The 19,369-nt window shown below is 41.5% G+C and overlaps 1 pseudogene; it reads left to right on the top strand.

Annotated features, from left to right (window-relative positions):
• Positions 1-216: 216 nt before the first annotated feature.
• Positions 217-8,975, top strand: LOC149255921 (disease resistance protein Roq1-like; annotated as a pseudogene).
• Positions 8,976-19,369: the final 10,394 nt, after the last annotated feature.

Genomic DNA, 19,369 nt, shown 5'->3' with positions numbered 1-19,369 from the left:
TTCAGCTCGTTGGCATCACGAGCTTAGGTGGAATGGGGAAGACAACGCTGGCTAAAGATCTCTTCAACAGGAAGAGTCCAAATTTTCAGTAAATCCTACTTTCTATTCGATGTAAGAGAAAATGCTGAAAGCTCTTTACTTTCTTTGCAGAGAAAACTTCTAAAAGACTTAACTGAATCTAATCTACAGATAGATAGCATTGATGAAGGTATGTAGATGCTCAAGAAGCATTTATCACGCAGGTCTTCTCAAGGGTCACTACTTTTAGATGATGTAGATCATGTGGAAGAAGTAGATGCATTTTTGCCTGTTCGAGTTAGAGATGTATTGCGCCCCAATAGCTTAATATTCGTCACATCCCATGACAAGAATGTCCTCTTAAGGTCAGGGGTACAAGAGTCAGCAATTTATAAGTTGACTAGCATTAATACAGAACACTCCAAAGAGCTCTTTTGCTCGCATGCTTTATGCCAGCCACATCCACTCTCCGGATTTGAGTATATGGTTGACAATTTTTTAAGGGCTTGCGATGGATTTCCCTTGTCTCTAAAAGTTTTTGGGGCTCTTCTCTATGGAAACAACGATCAATCTTATTGGCAGGACGAATTGATAGACTTGAACAAATACTTACCCTTTGAGATACAAAGGAGACTTCAAATTAGTTTTGACGCACTTGAAAGAGACGAACAAGATATATTCTTAGACATTGCTTGTTTTTCATAGGAGAAAACAGGGATACAACCTTAAGAATTTGGGATGGGTCCAGCTGGAAAGGCTCACAGGGGTTTCAAAGTCTCCTCAACAAATGTTTAGTAGATCTGGGCCATGGAAATAAGATAAGAATGCATGATCACTTTAGAGATCTGGGGAGAGATCTTGCAAAGTCACAATTGCCCTGTCGTCTTATGGTCAGAGCAAGGAACATGAAAGATTTTTTGCAACAATCACCAGTAAGTAGTCAATCATTCAATCTTCTATGTTTACTTTGCATGCACGCTTTTAATTCTTCATGGTTTTTAAAAAATGAACAAGTGATAAAGGTGCGGGGAATAAAGATACTTCGTGGTGAATATGAAGAAAATGTTGACGAATATGCATCCCTCACTTCCTACACATTCACAGAGTTGCAACTTCTCGATATTGATGACGATGATCTGGAACCCGTTTTGAGGAGAGTTCGGTGCCCAAAACTCTCGTGGCTTTGCTGGGACAATTTTCCTTACTCGTCTCTGCCTTCTTGGATTCCATTGAAAAATTTAAGGGTTTTAAAAATGGATGGGCTTGAATTAAAATCATTTTGGTTAGACAAACTGAAGGTAAATAGACTTTCCTATTATGCAATAAAGTTTCTAGTTTTACTTGTGTTCTTAATATAGTACCAGATGGTCACGAACGAAACTTCTTTCTGCCGTATTCTATCAGTTATATTTTTTTGAGGATTTTTGGACTTATTTTGCGGTCTAATTTACCCTGAATCTTTGCAAGGATCGGTTAGAATCACAGTTTGAGTTCTGAACTTTTCACAGTCCAATCCTGTTTGAACAATAAAAACCCTGTTTAGACAACAAATCCATGTAAACAGTCAAGACTCCTTGTTTAACAACAAAAATAAAACTCTGAAAATCTAATAGTTATAACTATTATTTGTTATTGGTTGATGAGAATCATTCCTATATTTAGATTAATCAAGACACATAATTTATTGCAGACACCTTTGCAGTTACGAGAGTTAGAGATTTATGCTCCGCTCACGAATATTCCAGAGTCCATAGGGCAACTAAAACACCTAGAACGGATTGTAGTCACCTGTGGGGCTTTTTTAAAATTGCAAGGAGAATTTTGTGATTTGCCAGTCCTTGGTGATCTAAAAAGATTTTAACACATTGACCTTCCTTACTGCGGTAATTTGGAAAGGCTTCCAAATTCATTCGGAAATTTAACTAAGCTTAAACATCTTAATTTAAAGTACTGCTATAATTAAGGTTCTCGAGCGGAATTCTTGGAAATATCAGCGCCCTTGAGTACTAAAATATTTACCGCTGTGACAAAATTGAAGTATTGCCTTCTCAGATTGCACATCAACGGTTCCTGGAAAATTTAAATTTGAACCTTAGAAACTTGAAAGAGTGGCCAAGTTCCATCGGAGTGTCCAGCGATTTGGAGAAGCTTGTATTAAAAACCCCTCTGCTGGAAACACTACCCCTTCTCTCGGAATTGACTTCAGAAAGTTGAGGTATTTGGAGCTGCGGAGCTGCCAGAGTTTGAAATGTTTGCCAAATTGAGTCTGAATGTTAAATCAGTTGATTAAGTTTGTTGTCAAGGATTGTTCCTTACAAGAACTACCCTTTAAAATGGTTGAAGATGAAAGCAAAACATTGAGTACACATTCGAAAAGGAAAAGGAAATGGAGTACTTTGGATTCCTCCATTGACGACTGTATGCTTGGGGTGCAACAGTTCCAACTGTTCAATACACAAATATTGGATGAGGTATCATTTCCTGAAGGTGTGTGCCCCACCCTTAAATATCTTGACATCCAGGCTTGTAATGATCTGGTGGAGGTTGGAACATTGCCAAAAGCACTCACAAAACTAGGTTTGATTGGTTGTTTTAAATTGAGGAAGATAAAAGGGCTTTGTGGCCTTACAAAACTTCAAATTCTGAACATTAACTGGTGCGAAGAACTGGAGGAGTATTGAGTTAATAGCAGAGAAAGAAAGAACATCAAGAACAAAATGAGAGAGAAGACCAAGAAATAGAAACTGAAATGTGAATCTGTTTTATTCGATAATCAATTTCCTCTACATGACATTCGATATATTCATGTCACTACCGTTACATAACTAAAAATTTATTCGTTACAAAGAAAACTGTTTAACTACATTTGATAACCCAAGTTCGTTGTCAAACTAACAAACTCCACCTTGACAACAACTTTCCCATTCATCATCTTTCCTGCAAGCCAAGAGAAGCTAAACACCACCGCAACTTCTCTACTGTAACTGGCTTTGTGAATATGTCTGCACAATTTTCTCGTGTGTGGACCTTTTTAAGAGCTACTTTTCCACCATCGATCACATGTCTCAGAAAATGATATCTCACATCAATGTGCTTGGTTCTGCTGTGATAGGCAGGGTTTGTGGCCAAGTGAATAGCACTTTGACTGTCACAAAGTACACTCACTTTCTCCTGCGTTCTTCCAATTTCATCGAGCAAACCCTTTAACCAGATTGCTTCTTTACTGGCATCTGAAGCAGCTATATATTCAGCTTCGGTAGTGGACAATGCAACCGTGTCTTGAAGCTTTGACATCCAACTAATTGCTCCACCTGCAAGAGTAAAGACGTAACCTGTAGTAGATCTTCTTTTGTCCAAATCACCTGCATAGTCAGCATCTACATATCCGCAGACTGATCCTTCACTACCATTAAAGACGATGCAATGATCTCTTGTGCCTCTTAGATATCGAAGCACCCATTTCACTGCTTGCCAATGTTCTTTACCTGGATTTGCCATGAATCTGCTGACAACTCCAACTGCATGTGAAATGTCAGGTCTTGTAGATACCATCGTATACATTAAGTTGCCTACCGCATTTGCATATGGTACATGAGACATATACCGCTTTTCTTCATCAGCTCTAGGACTCAAAACCGAAGAAAGCTTAAAATGGGAAGCTAGGGGAACATTAAGAGGTTTCACATTATTCATAGAGAACTTTTCAAATACCTTCTCCACATACTTCTGCTGTGATAACCAAAGCTTACCATTTTTCCTGTCTCTGTGTATCTCCATGCCCAAGATATGTTTTGCTGCTCCAAGATCCTTCATATCAAACGCCCTAGAGAGTTGAGCCTTTAACCTGTTGATCTCTTCCATGCTTTTGCTTGCAATAAGCATATCGTCAACATACAAAGCTAAGATAATGAATACTTTTAAAGTACACACAGTGATCATACTCACTTCTTATAAAGTTCTGGCTCACCATGAAGGAATCAAACTTCTTGTACCATTGTCTAGGAGACTGCCTCAGACCATACAATGATTTCCTGAGCTTGCAAACTAATCTTCTGCTGCGACCTCGTACAAAACCTTCTGGTTGTTCCATATATATCTCTTCGTTCAAATCACCATGTAGAAAAGCTGTTTTAACATCTAACTGTTCTAACTCAAGATTAAGCAACGCAGTTAGTGCCAACACAGTACGTATAGAAACAAGTTTTACAACTGGAGAAAAAATCTCATGAAAGTCTATACCTTCAACCTGAGAATACCCTTTTGCTACCAGTCTCGCCTTATATCTCTCGATACTACCATCAACTTTCTGTTTCAGCTTGAAGACCCATTTACATCCAACAACACTTCTCCCTTCAGGAAGCTCTACAAGATCCCAGGTATTGTTCTTGGCTAAGGAGTCCATTTCTTCTTCCATAGCCTTTTTCCATTTTTCGCTATCTGTATCATCTATCGCTTCCTGATAACAAGACGGTTCCCCATCTTCAGTAACCAAAGCAAAAGATGAAGCAAAATCTTCATACCTTTTGGGAGTTTTCCTTTCCCTTGTTGATCTTCTCAGAGTAACTGGTTGCTGAACTGGTTCAGAAACTTGCACTGGTTCAGAAGCTTCAACGGCTTCCTTTGTGTCTTCAACACCTTTGTCTCCAGAAGTCTCTCCTTCCTTTCGACTGTCACCGAAAGATCTAGCCTCCAACTGAACTCGTTGACACGGCGATACCTGTTCCTGTTCAATTCTTTCAACATTTGATTTTAACAAAGAGGATTCATCAAATGTTACATCTCTACTAATGACTATCTTCCGCAATGTAGGATCCCACAACCTATATCCTTTCACTGCATAGTCATACCCAACAAAGAGATAACATTTCGACTTTGGATCTAACTTTGAACGTTGATTTTTCGGAATCAGAGAATAAGCATCACAGCCAAATATCCTCAAATGAGAATAGTCACAAGACTGACCTGTCCAGACTTCTTCAGGAATTTTACAATCAATTGCTACTGAAGGTGATCTGTTAACTAAATAACAAGCAGTAGATACTGCTTCTGCCCACAACTCCTTTTGCAAGTTAGCATTGCTGATCATGCTTCTGGCTCTTTCCATAAGAGTCTGATTCATACGCTCAGCAACACCATTTTGCTGAGGAGTATAAACAGCAGTTTTGTGCCTAACAATGCCCTCATCCTTACAGTATTGTTCAAACTCAACAGAAGTGAACTCACCACCATTGTCAGTTCTTAGACATTTAATAGATTTGCCTGTTCTTTTCTCTACCATTACTTTAAATTGTTTAAAGACATTGAATACATCAGCTTTTCGTTTTAGCATATAGACCCAAACTCTACGAGAGTAATCATCAATGAACGTTAAAAAATACAATGCACCTCCATATGACATAACAGGGGAAGGCCCCCACAGATCAGAATGAATGTAGTCTAAAACATCTTTACTATTATGATTGCCAACTTTAAATCTCTGTTTACACCGTTTCCCATACACACAATGTTTACAGAAATCTAAATTCAAGGATTTCAGACCGGGAAGAGATTTACGTTTCATCAGTATGTGAAGACCTTTCTCGCTCATATGACCCAAACGCTGATGCCACAGACGAGTACCTGCTTCTTCCTTTTCTGACGCAACCGCTGCTTCACCGACCTGAGTACTTCCTTTTAACCTGTAAAGATTCCCGACCTTCTCTGCCGTCATAACCACAAGGGCACCTTAATGAAGACTTTCAAGACGCCATCCTGACCTGTAAACTTATAACCATCTGAATCCAACACTCCCAAAGAGATTAAATTTTTCTTCAAATCAGGTACATGTCTAACACTAGTTAATGTCCTAACTGTGTTATCATACATTTTAATCCTGATATCTCCCATCCCAACAGTCTGACATGACATATTGTTACCCATAAACACAGAACTATCGTTTACATTTTCATACGAAGTAAACCAGTTTCTATGTGGGCACATATGATGCGAAGCACCAGAGTCTAACAACCAGCTATCAAAACTCTGAGAGACATTACATTCAGGTGAAGTTTCATCTATCATACACAAATCTTCTGCAGATAAAACTTCGTCTACAATACCTGAATCAGCCTGATTCGCTTCGTTCTTCAGGTTTTCGGATTCCTTCCGTTTCCAACAGTCCTTCCTCAAGTGTCCAACTTTACCGCAGCTCCAACATTTTTCCTTACACTTTTTTCCCTTGGATTTCGACCTGGAAGACCCCCTTGGTTTGTCTCCTCTTTCCTTTGAGCGTCCTCTAGCGACCATGGCTTCTGATGCAGTTGTATCAGTGCTGGATTTCCTTCGTACTTCTTCAGACAGAAGAGCTCCCACGACTGATTCAAACCTCAAAGAATCAGCAGAGCTGAAGCTGATTGAGGTTACGAAGTGATCCCATGATTCAGGCAGAGAACACAGCAAGGTTATGGCTTTATCTTCTTCCTGTATTTTGACTTCCATATCTGTTAATTGACAAATTAATGTATTAAAAACATTCAAATGTTCTGCAACGCTTGAACCTTCTTTCATTCGAAGACTGTATAATTGTCGTTTCAGATAAATTCTGTTGGTTAATGATTTTGTCATATAAAGGTTTTCAAGTTTTTCCCACAAACCTGATGCCGTGGTCTCTTCAACGATGTTGAAGAGAACTTCATCCGCTAGACATAGCCAGATGGTACTGAGAGCTCGGGCATCCAAGTCCTCCCAGTCTGAAGTAGTCATGGTTGTGGGTTTCTTAGTAACCCCATCCAATGCCTTGTGCAACCCTTGTTGCACAAGCAGATCCTTAACCTTCAGTTTCCAAAGAGCAAAATTGCTCTTTCCAATGAATTTCTCCACCTCGAATCTTGCATTCGACATCTTGGCCATTTTCCTCCTTCCCAGGGTTTCAGTCTTTCCCCCAAAAAAAAAATAACTTCCCCAATTCAAACAGAAAGACAAGTTTCAAATCCTTTGATTTCTTGCAAACCCTTTTGTTTTTCTAGTTTCACAACATTCATGCAAAACCCTTGCAAACTTGTTCTTCTACAATATTTAAAAAAAAACAATACACCCTTTTCAATCTCTGCTGCTATCTTTTTTAAAAAATTCTGCTCTGCTGCTATCTTTAAAAAATTTCTGCAAACCCTTCCCTTTTTTTTCCAATAATTTTATAAAAGACCACAACAACAACCTTTGCTGCTATCTTTAAAGATTTCTGAACAACCTCTGCTATCTTTTAAAAAATTCTGCAAAACCCTTCTTTTTTCTTTTAAAAAAAAAATTCTGCTTAAAAAACAACGATACCCGGATTCAGGGAAACACTATTGCAACGCCGTCCACACCGTTTCAAGCCTCAACGCCAGGGTCACACCGTTTCAAGCCTCAACGCCAGGGTTCTTGCCGTCCACGCTGTCCACAGGCCGTCCTCAGGGATTCAGCAGCCTCACCCACGATTCTTCAAGCTCTCACAACGTTCTTGCCGTCCACGCCGTCCACAGGGCTGTAGCAGCCTCACAACGCGTCCAACAATTCAGCAAGATCTCACAACGCCGTCACGCTGTCTCAGGAAACCGGATTCGACTCAGGGATTCACTGCCGTCACGCTGGATTCGACTCAGGGATTCTGCCGTCACGCTGTCTCAGGAAACCGGATTCTTCAAGCCAAAACACTTGCTATGCTCAAATCACGGGTTTGATCACAGGTTTTTTCCAGGCTCTGATACCACTTGTTGAGACTCTGGACACCACATATCTCCACAATGGTATGATATTGTCCACTTTGGGCCTAAGTCCTCATGGGTTTGTTTTTGGGCTTTACCCCAAAAGGCCTCATTCCAATGGAGATATTTGTTCATCCTTATATACCCATGATCCTTCCCACTTCTACCACTTCTAATCAATGTGGGACTTTGTTCGTATACCCAACAATCCTCCCCTCGAACAAAGGACCATCGAGCCTCCCCTCAAACCATTCGCAGGATTCTCCCCTCTCTACCAACCAGGATTCTCCGCTCCAATGCGTTGGAAGCACACGCCTTACATGGTAGCACACCACCTGTCTCGAGAGCTTGCTCCATCCCAGGTCAACTCCTCTTCACCGTGTGTTCCCCAACATGTCCATGAAGAATCCGGAGCACACCGCCTGTTTAACCGAGCTCATCCACAGGCTTACGGGGGCTCACCATCTTTGTTCGGCATTCCGAGGATTCATCCACTTGGGTAACCTCGAACTTGGCTCTGATACCACTTATTGAGTTAATAGCAGAGAAAGAAAGAACATCAAGAACAAAATGAGAGAGAAGACCAAGAAATAGAAACTGAAATGTGAATCTGTTTTATTCGATAATCAATTTCCTCCATGACATTCGATATATTCATGTCACTACCGTTACATAACTAAAAATTTATTCGTTACAAAGAAAACTGTTTAACTACATTTGATAACCAAAGTTCGTTGTCAAACTAACAAGGAGCTACCCAGTTTTGAAACATTGGTGTCTTTAGAGGAGTTGCAGGTTTCTGAGTGTGTGAATCTGAAGAGCATACAGGGCTTGGAGCAGCTGACAAAGCTTCGAAAACTAGACATTTCAAGCTTCTCAGAGATGGAAGACCTTCCAAGTGTTGAATGTTTGAGGTCATTGGAGGAGTTGTGGGCATGCAGTTGTGTCAAAGTGAAGACCATACATGGATTGGCCCAATTGACACAACTTCGAGAATTATACATCTTTGTCTGCTCTAAGTTGGAAAAGGTGCCACCTTTTGAGCATCTGTATTCGTTGGAGGAACTGTGGGCATCTAGCTGTGCGAAGCTGAAGAGCATGAAGGGGTTGTGGCAGCTGACAAAGCTTCGAATACTAAATGTTACCGAGTGCTTTGATTTAGAGGTCTTGGATGGTGTGGAATATTTGAGTTCCTTGGAGGAGCTATATGCCTCTGAATGTCCCAGGCTGCAGTGAGCGGAAGGAGTAGCGGAGCAGTTAAGCCAGCGATTGGAGGAAGGTATGCTCGGCATATGAAAAGCAAAGGAGAGAAAAAGTGGTTTTGCGAGGAAAGCATATTTTTATTATCACGTCCTTTCCAAGTCATACTGATCACTACCGGCTGCATATATGGCTGTTTTGTGGGCCTTCCAAGATTTGAATTAATTTCAGTATTTGCTTTCATTTTCTTTCTTATAGGAATGTAGTGGAATAACAAATAACAGTTCCATACAGGTTCTGTAAACTGTCTGCAGGAAAATATTGTTATATAAACTTGTTCAGTTGATTAGTGATTACAGAGCCTGAGATTACATGCTTATCAATTTATGGATATCTAGAATGGCATGGACAATAGGATGGTACAAAATTATAACTATTAGAATTTGTATTATTATTATTTTGCAAATAATGGAAAGTATTTATTAAATCTATACAATAACTCATGTATATATATGATGGGACACAACTTGATCCTCTAGCTGTACACCTATGCGCTTTTAAGGAAAGCTATTGTGTGTAGCGTTGGATTTATAATTTTAGTAAGGATCATGTGTGGGTAGGATTGGATTTTTAATAATAAATCAGAAAAGTTCTGGGTATAGTTCGGATTTTTATAATAAATTAGAGTAACTGATTTTGTTTATTAATAGTTTGTTATAATCTAAATATATACCCTACCAAAATTAAATATCATATTTTGAATCACAAGACATGTTCTCGTATAATTTTTATATATATTGTTGTCCTCGTATCAAAATTGTGTTACTTTTTCATTATCTGATTTTGGAGTCTATTGTAGCGGCTACAACCACCCTTCAAAAATTTTCCTTATCTTCGTTTTGGAGCCTCCCTACCAACCTTCCACAACAACATGTCTTGCCTTGTCAAGTACACAAGTTTTAGTCATTTTCTCGCAGATTTCCAACCTGTGCTTGAGAGCTTGTTGCATCCCCCTCACAGGTTGTTTCTACAGACTTGGTCCAGTTGTAGGCTAAGCAGCTCCCTCAAGAAATTGTGAAATTCTAGAGGGGAACCACCCTTCCCTCCATAAATTGCGCAATTATGTCTGGCAACCTACTGAGCTCCAGAATTGTGAAAATCTGCTTGTCAAGCTTCATTGAAAAAACTATGCAATTCCTCCCAACGGGACTGCTCAGCCCAAGAAGTGTGCAATTATGGGCAGCAGTCAGCTACTCAGCCTATAAATTGCGCAATCTTTTTTGGCAGCCAACCCAGCTCCCTCCTAGAAATGCGCAAATTTCCCCCCCTAGTTGAGTAGGTTGTTGCATGAGTCAATGAGTTGGCCGGTTCCACCTGGGATCGAAAAAACTTGGCTTGCATGCATGGGTTTCTTTTTCCCGGAATAGCAAAAGCAACATGCAAAAATCATCCCTATATTTTAGGGAGCTATTTTTAGCAGCTGGAGGTTACATGGAAAGATCGTTTTAGAATCTTTCCTCCAAATGTCGTTTTTTCCTAGATTTGTTGCATGCGCATCATGAGCCTCAAACTTATTTATTCAATGCTTCAGAGCTCACTTATTCACATCAATCTTGGAGCTCTGACATTCGATAGCACATCCAGGAGTCTTCGACACATCTAGCTCAGCTATTCACAGGTAAGTCGGCTTAACTTGTCTTTTGCAACATTTCTGTCACTTTTCATGTTTTGGCTTGTGTGAGTGTTGTTTTCTTGATTTTTGTGAATGCTTGCTACCATTTACATGCTTACTAGCTTGTACTAGCATCGTTTCAGTTTTATTTAGCATCTTACTGTTGTCACATGCATGAAATTGTTTTGCACGAACAATCGCCGATTCAGTGATTCGCTTCACCCACATGCATGTTGTTCTGTTTTTTGAATCTTCCATTCACTGCTTGCATGCATGATCATTCACTCTTGCTTACACTCAGTATCGCCATGAATTCACATTCAAATTTACTTTCAGTTCCCCATTGGCAGGCCTGGGCAGCCTTAGCCCGGACGCTGCCTCACCCTGACGACATTGCAAAATCCTAAGAGGGAAGGCTTTGTCTTCCTCTCATAAAATGTGCATTTCTGCCTAGTGACTATTCTCCAGTCTTGCATTGCGCAATTGTGAGGGACATTGACTGCTGGCCCAAAAAATTGTGCAATGCAGTCACTAGGCCTGCAACCATTGCGAGCTGAAATTGTGCATTGCGCAGTTGCAGTGGCTAGCAGGCTAGCCTAGATTGCGCATTGCACAATTCCAGTAGCCAGCCAGCCTCTCCAGACAGCCCAAACTTCCTTTTGCGCAGTTCTAGCAGCCAGTGTCCTAGCCTCCCAGGCAAAGTTGCGCAATCCTTGCCAGTGAATCCCCATGTATGTTGCATGTTGTTCCTCAAGTTTTCTTTGGTTTTAGATGACAAATTGCTTACCATGCATGTCGCTTGGTCTCCAGATCTAGCAGGTGTTCGTTTGCCTCTTAGCAGTTCAGGATCAATGGCCTCCAAGAGAGCATGATCAAAGGACACTGACGGAAGTGCAACTGGAGCAGCAGTTAAGCGAGTATCTACAAGTTTGTCGATCTATGAAGACACCAAGCTGATTATAGAAAAGGACATCAAGCTGAAATGGAAAGAGATCAATGACGCGTTTGTAGGCACATTTGGGGAAAACCTCAAAGACAGGCAAGTCTATGTGAATATCCACAAGTCCAGCTTGTACCGGATTGCATGTAGGTATCTTGTGCTCCCATGTGCAGACATGATACATTGGATCGTATCACACACTGATCCTGAAACGATGACATTGAGCAGTGTTAGCAAGACAAAGATTACTACCTTCAGGGCAGAGGGTTATGATGAGATGTATCAGATGTCGAGGCCCGTGATCACCATGGAGACACCTTTCAACTTACCCAGCAACAATGCCAACTCCAGAGATATCTTGAAGAACTGGGTGAAGGAGCCATCTAAATTCAGGATGACACCCAACAAGGTCTACAAGAAAAAGATACTACGGAAGGTGTATCAACACTTGGTCATCTTCGCTTGTCGTCTATATGGCCAAGACAGTATGGAAACCTTCCCACAGAGTTGGGTGATCGTGTTGGACCAACTGGCGAGAGAAGGAAAAGCATGCAATTGGTCCGACATGTTGGCTCACTAGCTGAAGGAACAAGTAACAAGGGCTCAACAGCCGCTGAAAGGTATGCAAGAATGAATCTACATGTCCGCCTACATATTAGATGCAATCTATGCCCGTCAAGAGTTCTTGGGCTTGAAGTGGGCATGGAGACTGGCAGAGACCTCTGTGAACACTTATTGTAAGATGTTGTCTGAATGCAGCGTTAGAGGAGTTATCACACAGTTGTCCGATCATTTTGTCACCCCTGTTTGCAAGATGATATTGAATAGGATCCACCCTGCATGTCGAAGGAATCAATGGAGGCATTGATCGACATAGCTGATTAGTATGCGTCACTATCTAGCACCCTCATACGATGTACATCGTGGAGAAGCCTCCGCATGTTCTACCGAAGTTTGCCTTGGACAAACTCATCATTCAGGAAGTAGCATATCACATCTCAGTAGGGTTATCAGCTAGGATGCATCGGAAGAAGAAGGCACCTTGGCCCGTTCTTCCATTGTGGATCAGGTTTTACGAGATACGGGCTTGCGGATGTCAAAGAAGAACAAATGAAGAAATATCCATTCGACGCTCGAAGTTACAATCCGTATGAGCTGCATTGTCTTGTGAAAGACCACTTCACAAGAGTACAATTTAACTAGATCCAAGGGGTATGTCATTGGGCGGAGGAAGACCCATGGAGATATTGTTACAACTCCTCTAGAATCAATGAACTGGTTGGCCTCGCTGTGGAATGGATAGCGAAGCAGCATGAAGCAGCGTCCCGAAGAGCACCAGAAGTAGCAACAACAAAGGTAAACATACCAGTGTGGGACAAGGGCAAGAGAAAGATTGTCGACAACATGGAGGAAGAGAAAAGCTCCAAGTTCCGAGCATACCCACTTGTGCAAAAAGCATCTTTGACAATAGAGGCAAAGAGGCAATAGCGCGATAAGAGAAATGCACAAAGGTAGAGAAAGAAACGAATAAAGGAGGAAACATAGGAGGAGTTGCATGAGTTGAATGAGAAACCCCAAAAGGAACAGAAGCTGCGCAGACAGGAGAAGGAAGTGCAATAGGAACATGTACAATAGGGAGCACAACTTGTGTAGACAGATGAAACTATGCCCATACAGATAGTAGACTCATCAGAATAGTTGGCATCAGGCAGACAGGGTGAACCATCGTAGGAGCAGGACTTCGCTCAGGAGATAAAGCAAACACTTGAACAAATGGATACGGATATGGAGCAACAAGAGTTAGAGAAAGACATCGAACTCATGCCTCACCACCAAGAGGTCGACCCACCAAATTCACCATGTCCAGAAGAGGAGCAAGTCCCAAGTGACCAAGGAGACACTGAAATCCTTGGAGACAATCCGAAGAGGGAGATGCACAACATCTCATTCGACGAGTCTCAACATAGAGTTGTGTAATCTCACAGAGTGTCGACTCCGGAGGATCATACATCTCCTATGCAGTTTTAGGAATGAGTGGTCGTGTCTGATGTGCGCAAACATCTAGCAACATTGGTCGATGCTACTGGAGCATATGCTGAAGCCACTAGCATGAGTGTTCGCTTCGTGATAGCTGAGAACGAGTGAATGGCTAAGGAGCTACAAATGGACAAGCAGGGAGGAGAATTGGTTACAGCATCTGCCCGAGCAGAATTGAAGAAGGAAATATTGGATGAAGTATTGTCCCTTGACACAGTCATGCGGGTGTTGTATTCCAAGTTTGGTACTGTGGATAAGGTAGTCGTCCATCTCAACAGTTGGCAGCAACGATGTGCTAGAAGAGCACATATCTTGTCGAATGTGCATACTGCTATTGATTACATGAAAACATGGATGATGAGATACAAGGGAGCCTCCCTACACTTGCCAAAGATGATGAAGCCCAGAGCGATTGATCTGAAGGCACGCATCCGAAGTCAGATATGGAACTATCAAGATCTCCTGCAGCTCATCACTACTCTACAGGCTTCCCATGCACATGTATTCAAGATTATGGATGTTATTGTGCGCGCATGTGCTATCCCATTATTGGGACACTCACCCAGGCGAAGACAAAGGCACATGTCCAACTAGATCGTGACTCGTACTTTGACAAATTCATGTGCATAGCCACTAGCCCAGACTTGTCAATCAATGCAGATACCATGCATACGTATGTTGTTGGTCTGACCGCACTCAAGACAATGATGCGCATGCTATCAAACGAGTTGGATAGAGGAGCCCAAGCAGTGTACCCAGATGCTATGGAGAACTTCGTTTCCAGAAAGATGTCACCTTAGAGTACATGGACACCATCACAGACTACCGAGATTGGCATCAGTTTGCTAATGTTGACCACCACTGTGAGGATGTCGAAGAGCTGGTCTTCCAACAGTTGATTGAGTCATAGTGATGTCTTGCATGGTTTGCTCAATCCATTTTGTCTCACATGGGTACATGTGCATTATACCGTAACGTCTTGTCAAGTGTAAGTTCAAGTGTCAATAGTTGGATGTAACAATCATAGAGTAGATAAAGAGTCATGAGCGTAGATGAATTGTCACAAAGGGGAATGTCAAGGGCCACCCCACCCTTTGCTATATATAGTCCCTCATAACTCATTGTATAGGTTTTTGGTCAACCAAGCTTCTGATAAGACTATTTTAGAGAGAGCTTGGACAGTATTTTAATGAGCCTTAGCTTTTCCATTGCACAGATCTAGTATATCTCTTTGGAGGAGCAGACGACAATGACTGTAACATTCTGTTGTTGGAAATAGTGGTTGGACATGGATGTATTGTATGACTGGAACTTACACTTCATAATATAATAGAGGTAACACGTTTCATTCATATGTTGTATTGTATTTAAGCTATCTTGTTTACTCTAAATGATATATGTATGTACTTGCTTACGCATGCATGTGTAGCTATTTCTGTATATGTATGTATGAATATTTATGAAATGTGTTGTTGGTTTAAACATCACTTTGGATTGCTAGCTTACTTGCCTTCCATGTTGTGATGCATCTTTGCTCGTGTGCTACCTTCTAACTGTGTGCTTTCACAGGTTTCCAAGGGGCACACTCACCTCACCGCAATCACCTCACCCTCCATGAGTTAGAACCGCTCATGCACCTTCCTTGACTTACTGCATATGTCTCACCCTTGCTACCAATAGGGATATTTTACTTGCCTCTGTGCGAAACCGTGGTCAAGGCATTATCGTACGACCCACTGCTGGGACTCCTACAACAAATGGTCTGAGGTCTAATTGGGACTTCTTACCGAGGAGATCCCATGACATGTTGGTGGGTCTAGCACTGTCAACATTTCTGGCGCTAGAAGGAGGGTCAGATGACAAGTTGTGTCCTCTCATCCTGTTTTGAACCTTTGCACATCTATCATGGAGTCTTGCACTCTCAACCCTCCACGATGTTTTTTGCATGCTGAACCTGTCCACATCACGAGGGAGTTTTTTGATCTCTTGTCTACATACACGTATGATGGTGAAGGCGAAGTGGCCTGGCCTGTGTTCTTACATGACTTCCTTGCCATGCTTGATGAGGAAGATGGATGTTCTGATGAACAGGCCAACCTGCTGCTTGCATACACACTTCGTGAATCTCCACATCGGTGGCTATGCAGCCTACCGACTGACAACGTGCACTCACTTGAGCACTTCTGTGATCTCATTGAAGATACTTTCTATCATTTCGATCTATAACATCTTGACCACAAACTGTTACAACAATGGAAGGCTCTGCATGAATTGCCTATGGATTTTTGGCAACGCTTTCGTGATTTTTAGTTTCAAGCTCCGAAAAGCCAGATGAAATTTCCCGATCTTTGGGATAGATTCGAGTACTATCTTAACATGTCAATCCATCCCAAGAATAAGTTTGAGTCCAAGTCTCGCCAAACATACTTCAGTGACGGAGTTGCGCAATCATAGATGGATACGGTCACTATCACAAGTGACTGTCTGTTGTCTCCTCATCAAACAACTCCACCACTGGAGAGTGATGTGGGAGATGAGGCACGTACTCAATGCAATTGTCATATCCTCCCAACATCACTTTGCTTAATTTTCGTGCAGATTTGGTTGTGATTCCATCGAGTTGTCACATGCATTTTGTACCACAACCTCCGTCTTCGTACTTGGATGATCCTTTAGATTATAATGTCTTATGTTCTTCCATTCCAGACTCTACACTTGTTGTGAACGAGGATCAAGCCACTGACGGAGTTGGTGTTGCACAACCAACATGCGGTGTCATTCATGAAGAGTATGACTGGGAGCTTCAGCATCAACACTAGGGGAAGGATGACTCCCTTCTGTCCGAGCTTCCTTCGTTCTTTCCTGACATCTTTAGTGAACCTTCCATCCATGATTTCCCATGCATATCTTCATCTACGGATGCACCCATTGTTGATCACTCGCAAGACACACCCGATGTTAGTCCATCATCCGACAATGGAGAGGATAAATTATTCATTGAAAATCCACTAGACTTTTCATCTGCCTTTTCCGAAAACACAAAGGATGGATTTGTCTACTTCTCATGTACCCCTCTATTTGATTTATTAGATCACGAGGATGCCGATGAAATCATTGATTTTTATGATCGTGGCTGTCGTGACATATTTACTCCCATATTCGATCACGATCATGATTCTATTGCAATTGATTTTTCGAAGCGACCTATTTATGATGATATATCTGACGATGAAGTCGAAACACCCCAGATTGTCGAGGCACTTCAACCCGAGCTGATGGTTATGTCAGGTCCTCGTTGTCCTGAGGTTGGTTTCACTTCCGATCAGGAAATTGTTCAATCACCCGAGGCTTCTCATCACTCATATGTATGCATTGAAGATCAATGTCACACACAGATCATACTTCCTCCACTCGAATCGCACGATCCAATCGCTCATGCATTGGAGGAATATTACATTGTAAGCACACGTGCACAACACAATTTGTCTTTGTTTCTTTCGTTTGCTTGCATTTCACAGTCAAGAGTATGCATATGCTTCACAGTTACACGCAGTTTCGCACAAAACCGTGACAAGTCCACGGACCACATGTCATGAACTTGCACTCGCTTATGTCCCATGGACACTTTTAAACATGAGGTGTGTCTATCTTCATTGTTATATTTTTCTTGGTTGTTGGTTCTCATAACCGAGTTTCTCGCAGACCAAGCCTTCACTAACATGGGTTAACCAATGCGCCAGTGGCTGCATTTGAAATATCACTTCACGTGATTAGTCCCATGCATCGTTAGCTTATGAGTAGAAGCAGTGTTTGATTTTGTTTGTTTGCTTGCATGCCTCTTTGCTTACTTACTTTGCATGTTTGTTTGTTTGTTTTCTTGTTTGTTTGCTTGCTTGTTTTCTTACTCACTTTGCTTGTTTTTGTTCATAGGTTAGTTTCACATGAATCCATGTGTGACTCTTGGAACAAGCTGGGTAAAGTAGAAGAGGCCTTGTGCAACTATCACTACTTGGTTATATGTAATCCTGCCTTTGTGTGAAGAACTTGTTACTTTGGTTCATGATACGCCGATGGAAAATACGTATTGTTCGAAGTGAACCTTGGTGAAAACACAATGCTTGCGCGCTAACTAGTGTCACCTACTCTAGTCAGTTGTTTTTGGGTTAACCCTTGGCAGCTCAGTCAAGTAGAGTAAGGTGAGGGGGAAAACCTTAACAGGCGCGTCAGAGGTATATAATAAACTACTTATCTAAAGGAACAACCTCTTCTGCTCTAAATAAGTTTGGATCCCTCTTCCACCCCTAGAATGAATAAGTGCTATGCACAATTATGAAAATGAAGAACAAAAAAATGAAAACTGAAAAAAATTTCAAAAATGAAAAATGAATAAGGTGAAAGAAGAGAAAGGCTTCTTGCACAGAGAGGTGATGAAAGTAACTCCGTCGACGTACTGACTAGGCTCACTAGCAGCAGAGCAATGTTTGTGTTCTTGCGTAAATCCGTTGGGGTACTATCGAGGCCTGCTGGCAATGGAGAAACACCAGAGATGAAACTAAGACTCTGACGACTATATTGCTTGTGCACCAATATGCCCCTCAACCCCAATCGAAACAATTGTGTTGCCTTGGATTGGAATTTGTGTCAATCAACCAAGAGCTTGGCATATACTACATCTTACTATCAAGCAAGTGTGGAAACCAAGACGAACTGAGAACTGAACAATACTTTTGGAGGTGTTAGACTTGTTTTTCACGAACAAGGTCCATTAAGAGAGCTGGAGTTATACCAGTGTGTCGCCAAGTGTTGTAGTGACTACAAACATCCTCCAAAATTTTTCCTTGGCTTTGCTTTGTATCCCCCCTACCAACCTTCAATAGCAGCATGTCTTGCCTTGTAAAGTACACAAGTTTCAGTGATTTTCTAGCAGATTGCTAGCCTTTTCATGAGAGCTTGTTACATCCCCCTCACTGGTTGTTTTGTTCGTACTTGGTCCAGCTGCAGGCTGAGAAGCTCCCTTAAGAAATTGTGCAATTCTGGAGGGGAACCAACCTTCCCTCCAGAAATTGCGATTCTATTTGGTAGCTTGCTAGGCTCCAAAATTGCGCAAATCTACTTGTCAAGCTTCATTGAAAAATTGTGCAATTCCTCCCAGCAACACTGCTTAGCCCAAGAATTGCACAATTTTAGGTAGCAGTCAGCTGCTCAGCTAAGAAATTACATAATATTTCTGGGCAACCAACCCAACTCCCACCCAAAAATGCGCAAATTTCCCCCCCAGCAGAGCAGGCTATTGCATGAGCCATTGAGTTGACCAGTTACACCCGAGACCGAGAAAAGTTGACTTGCATGCATGGGCTTCATTTTCTCAGAATAGCAAAAGCAACATGCAAAAAGCATCCCTAGATTTTAGGGATCTATTTTTAGCAGCTGCAGGTTACATGCAAAGATCATTTAGAATCTTTCCTCCAAGTGTCGCTTTTTCCTAGATTTTTGGCATGCACGTCATGAGCCTCAAGCTTATTTATTTAACACTTCAGAGCTCATTTATTCACATCAATATTGGAGCTTTGACATTCCACATAATATCCAGGAGTCTTCGACACATCTGGCTTAACGATTCACGGGTAAGTTGATTTAACTTGTCTTTTGCAGTATTGCTATCCCCTTTTGTGTTTTGGCTTGTGTGAGTGTTGTTTGCTTTATTTCTATGAACGATTGCTATTGTTTACATACATATTATCTTATACTAGCACCATTTCAGTTTCATTAGCATCTCACTCC

This window comes from Pinus tabuliformis, chromosome 7 (assembly GCF_031772625.1).
Source record: "Pinus tabuliformis cultivar Carrire ecotype Pingquan chromosome 7, CPIR1, whole genome shotgun sequence".
Classification (NCBI taxonomy): domain Eukaryota; kingdom Viridiplantae; phylum Streptophyta; class Pinopsida; order Pinales; family Pinaceae; genus Pinus; species Pinus tabuliformis.
Note: the sequence above shows the minus strand (reverse complement) of the source record. Positions and strands in the feature narration are given on the sequence as shown.